This window comes from Macaca nemestrina, chromosome 9, assembly GCF_043159975.1.
Source record: "Macaca nemestrina isolate mMacNem1 chromosome 9, mMacNem.hap1, whole genome shotgun sequence".
Lineage (NCBI taxonomy): Eukaryota > Metazoa > Chordata > Mammalia > Primates > Cercopithecidae > Macaca > Macaca nemestrina.
This window is the reverse complement of record NC_092133.1, coordinates 42,901,989-42,921,407: the sequence shown is the minus strand read 5'-3', so window position 1 is coordinate 42,921,407 and position 19,419 is coordinate 42,901,989. Positions and strand designations below refer to the sequence as shown.

Here is a 19,419-nt window from a genome sequence, read left to right as displayed (position 1 = left end):
TATTACTTTAAAAACTAAAACCTCCCTTGGTCATTATCCTCATATTTAAAATCTTACTGTAATACAGTTTCTTGTGGTTTGCTTAAAGCTGGGCAGTTTAGTCTGTTTGTCTCATTCTAGTTTCAGGAATGATCATCACCAAAAACACGTATTGAGCATTTTTTATGATGACTTTTGCTAGTTAAAGGGAAAAAAGCTAAAAGGTGAAATTACTGCCACTGAAATCTTACTTGAACTACCTTCATCCACTGGATCAAAACCCTTTTCATAACTGGCTATTGTTAAGCTCTCCAAAACATAGGCTTTTGGACCATTAAAAGGGTTTTCACATTGTCTAGTCCAGATCTGTAATTGTACACATTGGAGCAAATGACACCTGAAGAGGTTCTATACATATGTATTATCTTACTCATTCAACACATTTGTTTAGTCTGTTCCTGTGGGACAACTGGACATTATCCATTTCCTGAAGTGCTGCAACAAGAAATACCATACACACCATCGCTTATGTTCTTATCCAAAATTTTACCCTGAATCCAATTTCAGACAAATCCAGAAAGTAGGACATTCAACAAGGCAACTATTTTGGGCTCTTCAAAAAGGTGAACGACTAGAAAAACAAAACAAAAAAAGAAGTGAGGAATTGTTCTCACTTCGATTAAAAGAGACGAAAGAGCATGAACCTTGGTGGGATCCTGTAGTTCAAAACACAAAAGCTGTAAAATATGTTTTTGAAGACAACTGGAGGACTATGGAAGGTATTTTAGACAATATTATTAACTGAGTGATGGTTTTCTTATGCATGATGATGGTTTTGTGATAAGGTAGCAGAATGTCCTTATTGTTAGGGGATGTATTCTGAAGTATTTAGGAATGACCTATGATGCTTTCAAATGATTCAGCAAAAGAAGTTGAATGTGTGTAGAAAGAGAGAAAGACAAGAGAGAGAGAGAAAGAGAGTACAACTATAAAATATTAGCAATTGGTTAAGCTAGGTGACGGTGCTCATTCTACTATTCATTCAACTTTCTGTATATCTCAAAATTTAAATGTGAATAAACCATTTTAGTAAAACAGATACCCTAGCATGTAAGTTCCACGAAGCAAGAGATGTTTGTCTCTCCCACTGATGTACACCAAGCGCTGAGAGCAGTCCCCAGCACATAGTAGGCACTCAATAAATATGTGTTTACATGGAAAACAAAAAAGGAGGTGGCCCCAGCATGGGGTCAGAGGGAGAGAGGGGATAGAAGCCAAGGAGTGGGCAAACCTGCTGGCACACCACCCTGACATCAGCGTTTTTCAGAGGCTTCCCGAGAGCCACAGGAATGCTACAGAATAAGGCTCCTGTGGACAGCGCCCTCTCAGCTGCACCTGCTTTTGGTGCAGGCAGCTGGGCAGAAGATTAGGTAGAGAAGACTCACTCAGCCAGAATGTCTTACCCATGTTCCCCCCACACCATGATCAATCTGGAAATGGCATGGGGATGTTTCTGATCAGAGTGTAAAAATGTAGGCATCCGTCAGCTCGCACTGGTCCAGTCATCCCATGTGTACAAGGGAAAGCTTGAATATATGTCAAACCTCAGGGATCGTGAGATCCACTAGAACCCACTTAATATTATGATGCAAATGGTGAAATTGAAGGTCTTACAATTAGGCAAGAACTGGCTTCTTTCTTCATTTGATTTTCTTTAATGGCATCATAATAATATACTGTTTTTAAAAAGATGAGTTTTCTAAGATTCTACTAGTTGATGATTTATTATCTCATTTCCAAATTCCAGGGTTAAGGAAACATGTATATTAAGAAATGGCTAAAATATGAATAAAGCACAAATGCTCTGGGAGGCTGATGGAGGAGGAGGAGGGTACCATGGTGGCTGTGCGAGGTCATGGTCCAGCTGAAGGTCGATGAACTGAAAGTTTCCTTCTTTCCTCCTCTTTTTCTTTTTATCTTTCTTGTCTCATTTTCTTTCAAGGTCTCTTTTCTTCTTTCCTCCCTCTTTGCTTCCTCCCGCCCTTCTTTCTTCTCTTCCTCTCTTCCTTTCCTTCCCTCCTTCCTTCATTCCATTCTCCCATTTTAAAAACCACAGTGACTGAAACTAAAGAGCTGGCCTCCGCACCTCAGGGCTGAGGGCTGGTTAGCACTCCTTGCCTCCTGGCAACCATGCCCCTTCTAATAGTGACTGGTTGAGAAAGAGGCTCAGATTATTTTAACTAGACGAATCCCCCCAGGCATGTCATCTCTTTCCTGTGCAGACCTGCAAGGGAGGTGATCTTACTTCTCTCACTGAGAAGGAGCCTGGCAGTGCTTCTAAACTGAATTCTCATAAGAAAGGGAAGAGCCTGTTTGCAAAAACATACTCTTTTGCTGCCAACACAAGCAGATATTTTAGGGAGGAGGGGAACTGTAACCCCTCCAAGATCTTTGCTCTCCTTCAGCGCCAAGGCTCTCAGGTTTCACAAAGGAATTTATAGAGCAGACTGACGCCTCTGGGGTTGGAATCAGCTCACGACTAAGTGGAGAACGAGGAGAGGGACAGACACCCCTCTCTGCTCTGTGCAGGCTGGGGATTGTTTACCAGGGGATGAAAAGGTCCTCTCCCCGTAAAGGAATGTTTGGCAAGGAAATGACTTCTGGAGGCACAACTGAATGGCTCCCCAGGGAGTCAGTTTGGGTTAGTTACAGATCAGACCCACCACCCTGGACAAATCTCACTGGGCAAGGGCGGCGGGGCTGTGATCACGAGAACTTGGGGATGTTTAGAGCAACTCCTGCCTTTAAAAGACAGCTGTCCTCTTTTCCAGATAAATTCTGTATGGTAAAAGAAGGAAAAGGAAAAAAAATAGAGGTTAGAAATCATATTGAAAACTTAAAGGAATGTTTGATTTGTCCATAAGAATTTCTTGACTGTGCCACTTTGCTCAGCGCTTGTCCTAGGTCCTTCCAATATCACATTTAGTGGGTAGTGAGAAGGCATGGAGTAAGTGACTCTGGTTGCTGACATTCACACTTGGATGAAGTGGAGAAAGATGATGTCCTTCCTTATTTGGTGGCTCTGGAAGCCACATTCCCTTCTCATCTGCCTTCCCAAAAGAACCTTGTGGCTGGCCAGCGGAAGCCCACGCTATTCAGCAGCCCCCACCCTTGGCATTTCCTTATCTAGGAGTCTTCACTGTGGAATTCCAAGGCCCACCCCAATGCTCCGGATGTGTTTCAATCCATGGCCTGCCACTTTGTTCCTCTTGTGATGACAAGCAGATAACATAGCTCACATGCCTTCTTTTCCTGCATACCAACCAGACCTCAGTTCTGAAAAGGAAACAAACCACAAACCAAAAGAGATGTGTTATTTTTACGTAGACATTGTTAAGACGCTGCAATAAGCCTAGAATTGTGGAAAGTGCTTTCCCATGTTGCTCCAGTTAATCCCCTCAGTCACTCCGGCATTCATACAAATGAGGAAACCAGTGAGTGTGGAGGTTAGTTAAATAGTCAAGGTCTCATAGCAAGTGTGTGTGTGTTGGGGAGTGGGGGTTGCCATTTCAAAGTCCAGAATGACTCCAAGTCCACAGCATCTTTGCTGCAGTTAAATGCCATTACGACTAAGCCTAACCCCCTTGGCCATCATTACTAAGAGGCTTTACCAACTTCTGACATTGTTAACTTCAAGACAAGTATCCTTTTTTCAAGACAAGGCATCAAAAACTGTATTTCTGTTATTCATCATCACCATGGTTACAACCACAATTCAAAGACCCTCCATCTGAGAAACAACAAAAATGTGGAGAAAATATTTGCTGAACACATCAGTAAATAAATAAGTATAAAATATGAAAGTGGCCAGAATACACCCAAATCAATAAATATGAATGAGTTAAATGCCTCTTTTGAAAGACAAATATTGGCCGGGCACGGTGGCTCACGCCTGTAATCCCAGTACTTTGGGAGGCCGAAGTGGGCGAATCATGAGGTCAAGAGATCGAGACCATCCTGGCTAACACAGTGAAACCCCGTCTCTACTAAAACTACAAAAAATTAGCTGGGCATGGTGGCGGGCACCTGTAGCCCCAGCTACTCAAGAAGCTGAGGCAGGAGAATGGCGTGAATCCGGGAGGCGGAGCTTGCAGTGAGCCGAGATTGTGCCACTGCACTCCATCCTAGGTGATAGTGAGAGACTTAAAAAAAAAAAAAAAAAAAAAAAAGGAAGAAAGAAAAAAAAGATAGATATTCTTAAAATTCAACAATTCCACTTCTGGGTATATACCCAAAAGAATTGAAAGTAGAGTCTTGAACAGATATTTGCATACCGATGTTCATAGCACCATTATTCAAAATGGCCAAAGTATGGAAGAAACCCAAGTGTTCATTGACAGATGAATGAACAAGCAAAATGTGGTATTTACACACAATGGAATACTACTCAGCCTTAAAAAGGAAGGAAATGCTGACATATGCTACGACATGGATAAATCTTGAGGGCATTATACTAAGTGAAATAAACCAAAAAGACAAGTACTGTATGATTCTACTTACATGAGGTACTTAGAGTACTCAAAATCATAGAGACAGAAAGTAGAATGATGATTGCCAGGAACTGGAGGGAGGGGGAAATAGGAAGTTATAAGAGTTTAGAATTTCAGTTTTACAAGGTGAAAAGAGTTATGGACATGGATAATGGTGATGGATGCACACTATGAATGCATTTAATACAATTGAAATATACACTTAAAATGGTTAAGATGATAAATTTTGGGGAGAGGAACTAGAACCCTAAAAATGAAAGAAGAATGAATTTTCTTAGAAAGATACTCTTATCTGATATAAAACAATACAAATAATAAAAATATATGCCATTTATAAGAGATATAGCAGGATGACACTGGAAGGTTGAAAATAAAGGAATAGACAAAGAGATACCATATGAATGCTGCCAAAATATGCAGAAGGGGCAATATTAGTGCCAGACAAAATCAAACTCAATGCAAAAAACACTAAGTGGGAAAAAGAAGATTGAAAGACATAATCCAACAAGAAGTTATACTAATAATTAATTTTTGTGCAATAAACAACATAGCATCGAAATATCTAAACACCAAGTCTGTGTACTTAGGCATGCTAAGAATGGGTAAATATAGTAAAAAGTACTGTTTTGGCCTGATAGGAACTTGCTGTCTCTTCCAGTGGATAATTTGTCTGCAGTGTATTTAAAGCAGGGAGCTTAAGCTCAGACTTCCAGATTGGAAAGATTCTAAGTATTTCAGGGAGAGGTTATTTATGCTGTATGAGTATTTTACGTCAGGGAAGCATTATAACAAATAGACCATAAAAATCGTACCACATCCAAAGGAAAAACAAAAAGCCACAGAAGGTTCTTGGAGTGTCTCTTCAGGAAATCCTCCACACTCAAGGCTCTTGCCAGTTAGGGTAACGTGTTCATAAATTTCCTCTAACAAACTCATTCCAGCATCAGAAAATGACAAATCAATCAAATTTTGGGAGATTGATAGCTAAACTCTTCCAGGACTATGGGCATAAATCCAGGAAAGGAATTTGTGCCAAAAATTGAACCCTTTCCTGCCAGAAATGGAAATGCAGACAGAAATAAAACCAGTTACTTCATTTCAACTCATATCTACCATGTTTTAGGCAAGACAGTGAGGATGCAGCTTACAGCTTCTCACAGGTAAGATAAAATTTCTAGCAAAAGTAAGGTGCTGGCCAGTGTTGGAGCTTTGGGAAGTAGAGCTGGAGGATCCTTTGAGGCCAGAAGCTCAAGACCAACTTGGGCAACATAGTGAAACCTCATCTCTACAAAAATAAAATAAAATATTAGCTGAGTGTGTTGGTGCATGCCTGTAGTCCCTGCTACCCGAGACGCTGAGGTGGGAGGATCACTCGAGCCCAGGAGTTCAAGGTGACAATGAGCTAGGATCTAGGTACTACACTCCAGCCTGGGTGACAGAGTGAGACTGTTTCAAAAGCAAACAAAAGTAAGGCACTTAAAACACTCTAAAGCACTCAGTTGTTAAACAAATCTCATCTCCAGTGTGGACTGGGTTAGTGGAGCAAAGGGGCCAGGGAAGCCAATGACAGAGAAGGAATGGACCGGGAACCTGGGTTTTGAAATATCTTTCTCATAATTTGAGTTGATATTAAAGAAAAACCTAAACCTACTAAGGGCTAATCTAGCATTTTTTAATTCTGAAAAGTCTAAATTAGACATAAGGAATTGGTTAGAAGTACTGGATAATAATTTTCCAAGCAAAGAGGGCTTTTTTCTTCCAGATCCTTTGTCAGATGTACTGAGGCATGAACCCTATTCTTGAAAGGGAGTTGTTGCAGCTGAGCTCACTAGTACCTTATGTTCTACATCCTAAGCAACTGCATACCTACCAACCCTGGGGAATTGCGGAGTTGAGACCCTACTAGGTCGCTGGCCAGCAAGTTTTTTGGTGTGTGAATGGGTTGAATAAACATGCATGTAGATATATTTATGTATATCTAAATGGGTAGATAGAAAATAGATAGATAAATGATAGTTAGATAATAGATAAGTCATAGATAGATAGATAGATGATAGATAGATAGATAGATAGATAGATAGATAGATAGATAGATAGAGAGATACATAGATAGATACATAGATAGATAGATACATAGATACATAGATACATAGTGATATGGTTCGGCTGTGTCCCCATTCAAATCTCGACTTGAATTGTATCTCCTAGAATTCTCACATGTTGTGGGAAGGACCCAGCGGGAGGTAGATAATCATGAGGGCCGGTCTTTCCCATGCTACTCTTGTGATAGTGAGTAAGTCTCACAAAATCTGATGGGTTTATCAGGGGTTTCCACTTTCTCTTCTTCCTCATTCTCTCTTGCTGCTGCCATATAATAAGTGTCTTTCACCCTCTGCCATGATTATGAGACCTCTCCAGCCATGTGGAACTGTAAGTCCAATTAAACCTCTTTTTCCTCCCAGTCTTGGGTATGTCTTTATCAGTAGCATGAAAACGGACTAATACAGACAGATACACAGAGAGATAGATAGATAGATGATAGATGATTGCTAGCTAGATAGATGATAGATAGATAGATAGATAGATAGATAGATAGATAGATAGATAGATACATAATAGATAGAAGATAGACAGACAGATAGATAGACAGAGAGATACTACTTTTGGTCTTTCTATCTCTCCCTCTTTATTCCTGGTATTCTCTCTTCACTTCCTCCTCTCTCTGGTCTAGCTGTCTGCCTCTGTTTCATTTCCTTTGTGTCTGCAACTAGGTAGGTCTTGTCTCTCTCTGAGCATCTCTCCATGGGTCTCAGTGTATTTCTCCCCATCTGTCTCTGGCTGTCTGCCCTTCTTTCTTTCTCTCTCCATCTCCCTGCCTTCCTTTTGCCTTTCTTCCACTCTGGTGGTGGTTGCTGCCCTTGCTGCTGTGATGCATTTTCTATTGATGGAGTGAGCATTAAGGAGGCCCAAATATGGTCATGGGTTTCAGGCGGAGTTGAGATCATGGCAGCTAGGCAATGCTCGCCCCCAGCACAGTCGTTGGGAAACTGAGAGCTGTCACAAACAGTGGCCCACCTTATATCCAGACACTTAAGTTCAGGAAGAGACAGAGTGATTCAGCCAGAGTCCCGTTCATAAAAGGCAGCAAAGGCTCTCTGCTTTCAGTTGCCACTTACAATACAGTCAATTTTCTATCCCACAGCAATTTACATTCATGTCTCTGTTATAATCACTTTGCTGTGCCCTTACTGGAAGGGAAACCATTTTCCTTAGTATCACTCAGATAATCAGAGCAAGTCCTCTGGATAAGGAAAGCTCAGGTACAACAATGAAACTATTGAAATGTCTTTTAAAAACCTCTCCTTTTAAAAGAATGTTCAAAGAAATTGCCACATCAAAGTTCTGAAATGTCAAGAATTCCTATAATTTCCTTCTGTGGCTAATGCCAGGAACTTTCTAGAATACTACAATTTCTTATTCTTTAGAGTGCAGGATAAAGGATAATTTTGTTTGCCTGAGATTTAACCCACCTGAGAAGTATTTTTCCAGGGTTATGCTTGAGCAAAAGACTGGCTGAGAAACTTTCAAGCAACCTGTGGGGAAATAACTTTTTGATTAAAGAGCTTTGATTAATTAAGCATTCCTTCATGGAATTCTTTTAGGGAATTCATTCTTTACTGAATTCTTCTAGAACTGCAGAAAATCTTCAGAATGGGCCGCAACAACTTCGGTCACAGAAGACAGCTGCAGCTGCACGGCAGAAAGACAGGCTAGAGAGCAGAATGGCAAGGGTTCAGCTCCATTTTTCCATGTTTCCTTTTTTCATGCTTTATTTGGTAGGGGAGTCTAAGCCAGAAAAGTAGAGATGCCTTTCCCTTAAATTCATGACTCTTGAAATTATTATTATTTTTTTTTTTGAGACGGAGTCTCGCTCTGTCGCCCAGGCTGGAGTGCAGTGGCCGGATCTCAGCTCACTGCAAGCTCCGCCTCCCGGGTTCACGCCATTCTCCTGCCTCAGCCTCCCAAGTAGCTGGGTCTACAGGCGCCCGCCACCTCGCCCGGCTAGTTTTTTGTATTTTTTTAGTAGAGGCGGGGTTTCACCGTGTTAGCCAAGATGGTCTCGATCTCCTGACCTCGTGATCCGCCCGTCTCGGCCTCCCAAAGTGCTGGGATTGCAGGCTTGAGCCACCGCGCCCGGCCGACTCTTGAAATTATTACAAAAGGTCTAAATATCTTCTGGAAAGGTTACATAGGGTGTAAAACTTTCCACCCAGGACAAATTCTAAACACTGTAATGGAACTTTTCCTTCAACCCAATCTATTTGGTACCATTTACTGAGCACTTACAATACATGGCAAGCCCTGGGATAAATGTTCAATGTGCTCATTTAAATCTCCCAGTAACTCTTTAATGCAAATCTATTATTTTCCCCCATATTACAGATGAAGAAACTGAGCCTCATGTGTTAAAGTGGTTTGTTGAAAATCACACAGCTAGGAGGGAAGAGATCTTGGATTCAAACCCAAGTCCGCTGGCCTTATAGTCTGTTTTCAAATACCTGCCTCATGCCAGGCTCGCTACTCTGACTCCAACTAGAGAGAGAAAATGAACTGAAAACTGGCAGAAAATTGGCAACAAATGTCTTAGATGGATAGATAGCCTGCTTACTCTCCTCTGGGCCTGTACAGTAAGTCTATATAGTAAATCCTGCATGGGATGTTACAGAGACCATAGAGTAGCAAGAACTATTTAGATTGGTCCAACCCTGTACCATTTGCAAAGCCTGATATCTGTGATCTCAGATGATCTTTTCTAAAACTCTGTGACTTAGAGGTTATTGTTTCCATTTTAGCAGAAAAAGAGACTAACACCCGAGTTGGTTAACTGACTTGGTCAAGGTCTCATAACTGTTAACTGACCAAGCCAAGACTTGGTCCTAAGAAGGGTTTGACTGCTTACTCAGTGCCCTTTGAGCTCCTGCTCCTGAGCCAACTCTGGTCAATTGATCATGACTGGCCTGTGGTGTTATTTGGGAGAAAATAGTCCTAGGAAGTATTAAGACTCAGCAAGAAAAGGTGTCACAGGCAAGGCATGGTGGCTCACACCTATAATCTCAGCACTTTGGGAGTCTGAGGCTGGAGGATTGGCTGAGCTCAGGAGTTCATAACCAGCCTATGCAATGTGGTGAGACTGTATCTCTACAAAAATTTAAAATTAGGCAGGCGTGGTGGCACACGCCTGTAGTCCCAGCTACTCAGGAGACTGAGGTGGGAGGATCACTTGAGCCCAGGAGATGGAGGCTGCAGCGAGCTGTGAAAGCACCACTGCACTCCAGGCCAGGCACCACAGCAAGACCCTGTCTCCAAAAGAGAACTTAAAAAAAGAAAAAGAAAAAGTATCGCTGTTGATTAAGCATGTCTACACCTACACCAGCATGAGGAGTGACAGCATCCTTGCCACAGTGATGCCATCTCTAATCTATTTAGTGCAGCCCCTTAATTCTATAGAAAAGGAAATGGAGGCCTAACTCAGAAATTCTGAGACTTCTGCAGGTTCTCTCAGAAAGTTGATGACAGTCAGAACAAAACAGCCTTTTGAGAAGTTGTCCAGATCTCTTTTCATAGTACTTTAAACCTGGGATTTAGGCTTTTCCATGCTCATGCTTGCTCAACTCTAAGTCCCAGAGTCCCTTATGAATCGGGGACAGAAGGTGTTAAGCAAACTTAACAGAGAGCACAGAGAAAGCTGGGATTGGTGCAAGATGTAGCTTCCACTTAAGACTGCTAAGCCTCCCCTGACACCTGCCTTTCTCTCTCCTTCCCTGACTCTCACCATTGCCAACACTGACCTCTCCCAACCCTGCCCTGAGCTAATCCTCCTGCCTTTGAGAAGGAGTTTTATTCTACCCCACCTCTCCCACAAGACTGTAAACCATCTAAGGTCAACTGATGACACTGTCTTGTTCAGTCGTGTAGAAGCCTCATATTACTCCACATAGGCTTGGCACACATGCTTATGGAACTCAATTGATTCTGCCCAAACTGGAATTGGAGTAAACTGAATTGAACTAAATGTACCTGAACCAAAGTAGGTAATAAAATAGGCCTGGTGACTAATGTATTACAAGGTGAAAAGTAGAAATAAAACAGGAAGGAACTGGAATTCTTGAGAGGGAAAATAGCACCTTTCTATCTCATATTCCCAATATCCTCTCCGAAATCACCAGCACATTAATAATAGCAAATATTATCAGCTAATTTATACCTATCCCAAGACATTGAGGGGTACTTGTCTTCTTGTCCTAGTTTTGGTCTCTGGGACCTATAGCTAAAAAGCAAAGACAGCATCCACATATGGTAAGATGTGGGGCCAAAAACTGTACCACAAGGAGATGATATAAAAATTGTATCACAAGGAAGAGATGGTGCAAAGGTAATCACCCCTTTCATCCTCCTTTCTCAGTCTATATCAATGACTGTCAAACCCATCGGAATGCAGGTCTTCATTTAGTGACAAATATCATGCAATGCCAATTTGCAAATTGAAATGTGATGGATAGACAATAAAACTTTGTATTAAAAAATTACATATGTATATAATTTTCTCCCAAAGCCAATATAATCCCTAACTTTATAGAGATAATATAAATAAAGGAGAGGTAACTTTATTAAAATAATATGTGTTTCCTGGGGCACCACCACTCTAGGAGACACAACGAAGTAGTCAGTGGTGTGGGCCTGTTTGTAATGAATAAGTTTGCATTGATAAGAAAATAAGTCAATAGAAAGTTGAACGTCATCAACACTTTGTCTTTATACATATTGAAACAATGGGTAAGTAAATTTGTTTTTACACATAGACTTTTTGCCAACTGAACAGATAAAATGCAGACTGATATTTTGACAACTTAAACAGCACAACTGGCTTTGCCATCAGTGAAGTGATTATTCGAAAGGTGAACAGTCTTTGGTAAGTTTCCAAAAGTAACAAGTACTGTATAATCTTCCCTTGATTTACATGGTAGTTATGTTTCTGGAAAATTCAATGTATATCAAAGCTATACAAAAATACCTTGTGTTTTTTACATAAAATGGAATTGAGTTATAGGCCTATGTCATTATAAAATGTCTGGGAGGACACCAGAAAGATGAATAAATGTGAGTTGGTTCTCCATGTGGAATTGTCTTGTGCATTGCAGGATGTCTGGAATCCCTGGCCCATTAAGTATCGGAAGATCCCCCAATCACTGTGACAACCAATAACAGCTCTGCATATTTCCAAAATGTCCCTAGGAGATGGTGTGACCCTCACTGAGGAACACTGCCCACTATATAAAAAGATAGGCAGAAGAAGAGGAGTCTGAGAGATGGTCATCCTTCCCGTGATTGGGTATCCACAGCAGACTTGCTCTTCTGCATCTGCATCAGAGACTTGGAGAGACGTGAAGGTGGAGACAGGTGGTGCAGCAGCTGCATACCTACCACTGGGTGTGACAATGAGCATGAGTTTCCCATGGGACCATTGGACACAGGGCATCACAGAAAGCTGACTTGAGCCATCTTGCTATTATCCCACCCAGGAGGGTTGTCTCTTGATGAAGATGCACTACAACAAGAGGATGTTGCACACAGGGCTCCTGTGGAGCAGAGGTGGGCGGGGAGCAGGGAAGCAGGTGAGGTGGGGCTGGAGTTGGATCTTCTGGTCAGGGAATTAGGCAGCAAGGGAGGGGAAAGGGCCTTTAAGGGTCTCCAAAGAACTGCTGCATGAACTCCGTCACACTGGGCATGGACATTGGCTAGAGTGTGCTGGCTCCTCAGTAGCCATTAAAAACAAGTTGATTCTTTCTCCCTCCCTCTTCCCTACCCCAACCCAATGAGGGAGTGGGAGCCCTGAGGAGCGGAGAGGCTTTGAAAACATAGGAGATTGAAGTTTTGTGCTGTACCAGATCTTTCTCTCTCTCTCTTTATTTTTTTTTTTTGAAACAGGGTCTCACTCTGTCACCCAGGAAGTGCCATGGCACAATCACAGCTCACTATAGTCACAACCTCCCAGGCTCAAGCAATCCTTCCACCTTAACCTCCTGAATAGCTGGGACTACATGGGATCCACGTGCCACCATGCCTGGCTAATTTTTTTTTTTTTTTGGTAGAGACAGGATCTTCCTATATTGCCCAGGATGATCTCAAACTCCTGAGCTCAAGCAATCCTCCCACCTTAGCCTCCCAAAATGCTGGGATTATAAAAGCATGAATCACTTTGCCTCGCCCAGACTACATTTTAACTGCTGAAAGTGAAGCAAACGTCATGAAAGATGTTGTTAATTACACCTAAGATGTTGTTAAAGCATAAAGAATGATTTGATGGAGTATAACTGGGACTTGGGAACAGGTAGTGAAAGAAATTAAAATGTTTCATGTCTGTCCTCCAAGAAGTTGAGATTCTTCCATAACCCAGTTACATACTTGATTTTGTCCCACAATGGATTTAAAAGAGCTAATAAGTAGCCATTTAACAAAACAGAGAATGAAAACTAGACCCAGAAGAAATATAAACTGAATAGAATAACAACCAAGCAAAAGGGAACATCAGGTCAAAAATCCACAGGACTTTCAGTCCTGCAATGCCATTATGGTTAGGCCACCAATTTTGGCTCCCTAGAAGCCAAAACAGAAAGGAGAACATGATCCTTTAGCTGGTAAAAGGGATACAATATGTTAACAACTTCCAAAACAAAAATGGTCTGGGATGTACACAAAGTGGTCGAAGAATGAACACCAATGACTACCACTGTCCAGTGCTCTTTCCCCAATTGCTTTAATGATTTAGATAGGCCTTCCAGCTAATCATATACTTTAGATTAATAATATGTGCTGAGTATAGTGCTAGGATCTCTGTTATCACTCACATTTTATAGATGAGAACCCTGAGGCTCACAGAGATAAATAACTAGAGAATATTGTCCCAGCTAACAAGTGGAAGAACCAGAATTCCAAGTTAGGTCTGCTAGTCTGTATACCACGCTCTTCATTAAACCCAGCTCTATAATGCTGTTATGAGAAGTGAGAAAATACTGACAGTTCTGGCTTAGCTGGAGCCCTTGAGGATTGGAGCACTCTGGTAAACTGAGGAGTGAAGCCACTGGTGCCATCTCACAGTTTGGAAAAGGCAACACTATGACGACAGTGGGTAACACTGGCCTGCCACATAAATACAAAATGTTTCAAAACCCTACCTGGTGAGGAGTATTCTCCATCATAGCTGCCTTTTCATGCCATGAAATAAGAGTCCACACACCTCTCATCATATCCACGGCAGAAATTTGAAGATTGTATTTTGATCGTTTGTTTTATCAAAGAAAGCACAAGATTGCTTTTATTTAAAAAATGTTTTTAAGGATACTCATCATTGAGCTTTTACAGTGAAGCTTTGGTTTCACAACTTAATGCAAGATCTGATTTACCTGATTCTGTGGTCCAATCAGCTTTAAGTTCTGAGATGCTTTTGTTCAGTATTAGGGAGGCTGCGGAGGTGTAGGAGGAAGCAGACTGAGTTTGGAATCTGAGGACCTGGGTGCAAGCTTTGTCACTTAAATTGATTATGTTGAGTGATCTTGATCTTCAATTTTCTTATCTACAAAATTGAGACAATAAATCCTAGTATTCAGAACAAAGATGAAAATAGATATGTTAAAAATCATTAGGCCGGGTGCGGTGGCTCATGCCTGTAATCCCAGCACTTTCAGAAGCTGAGGCGGGTGGATAACGAGGTCAGGAGTGCAGCCAGCCTGGCCAACATGGTAAAATCCCGTCTCTACTAAAATACAAAAAATTAGCCGTGCATGGTGGTGTGTGCCTGTAGTCCCAGCTACTCAAGAGGCTGAGGCAGGAGAATCACTTGAGCCCAGGAGGCAGAGGTTGCAGTGAGCCGAGATCGTGCCACTGCATTCCACCCTGACAACAGAGCAAGACTTCGTCTAAAAAAAAAAAAAGAAAGAAAGAAAAAAAAAAAGAAAAAACTTTATGAACCCTAAATTGAAATTAAAATATACAGTATTACTTTTCTGAATTGAATTAAAAAGGCGAGAAGCTAGTTGAAAGAGCATTAGGTTAACGTTAACAAGATCACAGTATTTACCTAGCCTGGGTCCCAGTAAATCACCTACCACTCTGTCTAACTTCCTGGCTTTAGATAAATCATAATTTTAAAAAAAATTAAGACAGAGTCTTGCTCTGTCACCATGCTGGAGTGTAGTGATGCGATCTCCACTCACTGCAACCTCCGCCTCCTGGGTTCAAGCAATTCTCCTGCTTCAGCCTCCTGAGTAGCTGGGACTACAGGCATGTGCCACCATGCCCAGCTAATTTTTGCATTTTTAGTAGAGACTGGGTTTCACCATGTTGGCCAGGATGGTCTCGATCTCTTGACCTCGTGATCTGCCTGCCTTGGCCTCCCAAAGTGCTGGGATTACAGGTGTGAGCCACCACACCTGGCCATAAATCTTTTAAATGCCTTTTTTTTTTCAGCTATTAAATTAAGTTAGATTGGTGTTACCAAAAGCCTCCTCTTTTTTCCCCCTTTCTTTTTTCTTTTCTTCAACTTTGTTTTAAAATTATGGGTTACATGTACAGGATAAATCGGTTTGTTACATAGCTAAGTGTGTGCCATGGTGGTTTGCTGCACAGATCACCCCATCAATTAGATATTAAGCCCAACATCCATTAGCTATTCTTCCTGATGCTCTCTCTCCCACCACTCCCAACAGGCCCCAGTGTGTGGTGTTCCCTTCCTTGTGTGCATGTGTTCTCATCGTTCAGCTCCATTTATAAGTGAGAATATGCAGTGTTTGGTTTTCTGTTCCTGTGTTAGTTTGCTGAGAATAATGGCCTCCAGCTTCATCCATGTCCCTGCAAAGGACATGATTTCATTCCTTTTTATGGCTGCATAATATTTCATTGTTTATGTGTATCATATTTTCTTTATCCAGTCTATTATTGATGGGCATTTGGGTTGATTCTATGTCTTTGCTCTTGCGAATGGTGCTGCAATGAACATATGTGTGCATGTATCTTTATAAAAAGAATGGTTTATATTCCTTTGAGTATATACCCAGTAATGGGATTGTTGGGTCAAATGGTATTTCTGCTTCTAGATCTTTAAGGAATCACCATACTGTCTTCCACAATGGTTGAAATAATTTACACTCCCACCAAACAGTGTAAAAGCGTTCCTTTTTCTCTGTAGTCTCATCAGCATCTGTTGTTCTTGAGTTTTTAATAAGCCATTCTGATTGGCATGAGATGGTATCTCCTTGTGGTTTTGATTTGCATTTCTCTAATGAAGTGATGTTGAGCTTATTTTCCTATTTTTTTCGCTGCATGAATGCTTTCTTTTGATAAGTGTCTGTTCATGTCCTTTGCCCCCTTTTTAATGGGGTTTTCTTTCTGGTAAATTTGCTTCAGCTCCTTGTAGACTCTGGATATTAGACTTTTGTTAGATGGATAGATTACGAAATTTTTCTTCCATTCTATAGGTTGTCTGTTCGCTATGATGATACTTTATTTTGCTGTGCAGAAGTTCTTTAGTTTAATTAGATCCCATTTGTCAATTTTTGCTTGCGTTGCAATTGCTTTTGGCATTTTTGCCTTGAAATCTTTGCCCATGCCTGTGTCCTGAATGGTATTGCCTAGGTTTTCTTCTAGGGTTTTTATAGTTTTGGATTTTACATTTAAGTTCAACGGCCCCTTTTTAATCCCTAAACATTTTGGTCTTTGACTGTCAGCTTCCACTTAAGTTTTCATGTTTGTGTAAGAATATAAATTAAAATCAAGAATATTATGGTCTGAATTTCTATTTTGGAAAAGTATGAAATGTGAAAATTCTTAGTATTTGTAACTAATACATGTAAAATCTCTCAAATTGACTTTTGGAATAGTTTTATGTGTTAACAGATTTGAATAGTGGCATCTGGGTGATAAACGTCAAATTGTCAATGTGGTGAAACCTTTAGTTGATATCCAGTTAGAGTTTCAACTCTTAAAAAACTGCCTTTTTGCTTATGTTTACAATCTAATTTCCTAGGGTCACCTTAACAAAGTACCACAAACAGGGTATTTACACAATAGAAATTTGTTTTCTTACAGCCGGGAGGCTAGAAGTCTAAGATCAAGACATTAGCAGGATTGGTTCCTTTTAAGGGCAGTAAGGAATAATTGTTCTATGCCTTTCTCCTAGTTCCTGATAGTTTCCTAGCTGTTATGGGTCTCTACAAAATTCATATTTTGAAGTTCTAACCCTCAAAACCTCAGAATAAGAATTCATTTGAAGAGAAGATCTTTACAGAGTTAATCAAGTTAAAATGAGGTCAGTACGGTGAACTCTACTCCAATATGAATGGTGTCCTCACAAGAAAAATAAATTTGGATTCAGACTCATACAGAGGAATGATGATGTAAAGACACAAGAAGAAAACAAGCCATCCACAAAACAAGTAGAGAGACCTGAAACAGATCTTTCTCCCACAGCTCTCAGAAGCAACAAACCCCACTGACACCTTGATCTCAGACATCTAGCTTCCAGAACTGTGAGAAAGTAAATTTCTGTTATTTAAGTACCCAGGTTGTGGCACAGTTGGCCCTTCATATCCGGGGGCTTAACCAACCACAGATCAAAAATATTCAGAAAAAAATCTGATGGTTGTGTATGTACTGAACATGTATAGACTTTTTTTGGTCATTATTCCCTAAACAATACAGTATAACTATTATTTACATGGCATTTACATTGTATTAGGTATGATAAATAATCTAGAGATGATTGAAAGTATACAGGAGGATATATGTAAATTATTTGCAAATACTGCACCATTTCTATAAGAGACTTGTGCATCCATGAATTTTGGTATCTGAGGGAAGTCCTAGAACAAATTCCCCCAGAATACTGAGGGACAGCTATACTTTGTTACAGCAGTCCTAGCAAACTAAGAAACTGGCAATCTTTGGCATTCCTTGGCTTGCAGACGCATCACCCCGATCTCTGCCTTTGGGGTCACATGGTGTTCTCCCTGTGTGCATGTCTGTTTCCAAATTTTCCCTTTGGATAAGGACGCTAGTCATATTGGATTAGGGTCCACCACAGTTTAGTGTGACTTCTTCTTAACTAATCACATCTGTCACAACTGTGTTTTCAAAAACAGAGGTACTGGAGCTGAGGACTTCAAAAATGAAGGGGAGACACCAGTAAACCCATGACAATTACTCACTGGGGTAAACTGAAAAACTCAGCCACAATATTTCACAGCTCATCTCATCATGAGGTAGAGTCAGTTCCCTCATCCCTTGAGTCTGGGCAGGACTCGTGACTTACTCTGACTAAAATGGAGCAGTGGGGATGCTGAGTGAGGTCTGGAGCCAGCCTCAGAAGTCTTGTAGCCTCTACCTTCCGCCTCTTGGAATGCTGCCCTGAAAGTGCCACGAACAAAGCCAATTCAGCCTTCTGGAGGATGAAAGACCTTGTGGAGGGGAACCAGGGCGCCCCAGCCAGCAGCAACTGCCAGGTCTGTGACTGAGACTACCGTGGACCTTCTAAACTAGCGGCCAGATTTGGCCCACTGCCTATTTTTGTATGGCCTGCAAACATAAGAAATTTTTTTACAATTTGAATGGTTAGAAAAATTAAAAGAAGAAGAATATTTTGTGATATGTGAAAATCACATAAAATTCAAATTTTAGAGTCCACAAATAAAGCTTTATGGGAACACAGTCGCACTACTGTTTACATATTGTCTGTGGTTGCTTTTGTGCTGTACCGGCAGACTTGAATATTTGTGACAGAGACCAAATGGCCATCAAAACATAAAATATTTATTATCTAGACCTTTACAGAAAAAGTTTTTCTACCCCTATCCTAAGCACAGCCAGTTCTCTGCTGATTACAACTGCATGAATGAGGTCCAAGGGCAGCAAGCAGAGGAACTGTCCAGCCAATCCACAGATCACAAGAAGAGTAAGACCTTATTTAACATGACTAAGTTTAAGGATGGTGTGTTACGCAGCGATAGATAACCACTTTTAGATAATTGTTACCTGATTTCTAGTCACGTAATATTTTTTTAAGACAGGATTTTGCTTTGTTGCCCAGGCTGGAGAGAAGTGGCACAATCTCAGCTCACTGCAGCCTCCCCATCCTGGGCTCAAATGATCCTCCTACCTCAGCCTCCCAAGTAGCTGGGACTACAGGTGCACCCTGCCATGCTTGGCTAATTTTTAAATTTCTTGTAGAGACAAGGTCTCATTATATTGCCCAGACTGGTCTCAAACTCCTCGGCTAAAGTGATCCTCTTGTCTTGGCCTCCCAAAGTGCTGGGATTATAGGGGTGGGCCACTGCACCCAGCCTAAAAAATAGCTTTTAAGGCCGGGCGCGGTGGCTGAAGCCTGTAATCCCAGCACTTTGGGAGGCCGAGACAGGCGGATCACAAGGTCAGGAGATCGAGACTATCCTGGCTAACCCGGTGAAACCCCGCCTCTACTAAAAAATACAAAAAAAAAAAAACTAGCCGGGCGAGGTGGCGGGCGCCTGTAGTCCCAGCTACTCGGGAGGCTGAGGCAGGAGAACGGCGTAAACCCGGGAGGCGGAGCTTGCAGTGAGCTGAGATCTGGCCACTGCACTCTAGCCTGGGCGACAGAGCGAGACGCCGTCTCAAAAAAATAATAATAAAATAAAATAAAAAAATAGCTTTTAATATGAAGACAAAACAAAACATGTCTGCTTTTGGGAAAGAAAAAAACTGTGAAGACACTGAGAATTTAGAAGTCAAACTTCTCAAACCTTTTTTCATATCCATAGCATTTTTTTTCAGGTGTTTCTTTTTAACTAACACTTTAAAGAGAAAA

General features: G+C 41.2%; 1 long non-coding RNA gene across 1 annotated transcript in view; it reads right to left on the bottom strand.

Annotated features, from left to right (window-relative positions):
• Positions 1-3,160: 3,160 nt before the first annotated feature.
• LOC139356058 (uncharacterized) overlaps positions 3,161-19,419 on the bottom strand; it is a 115,784-nt gene continuing 99,525 nt past the window's right edge. The window contains exon 3 of the long non-coding RNA XR_011607432.1: positions 3,161-3,315. This is a non-coding gene — a long non-coding RNA (uncharacterized lncRNA). The remainder of the gene's footprint in view (positions 3,316-19,419) is intronic.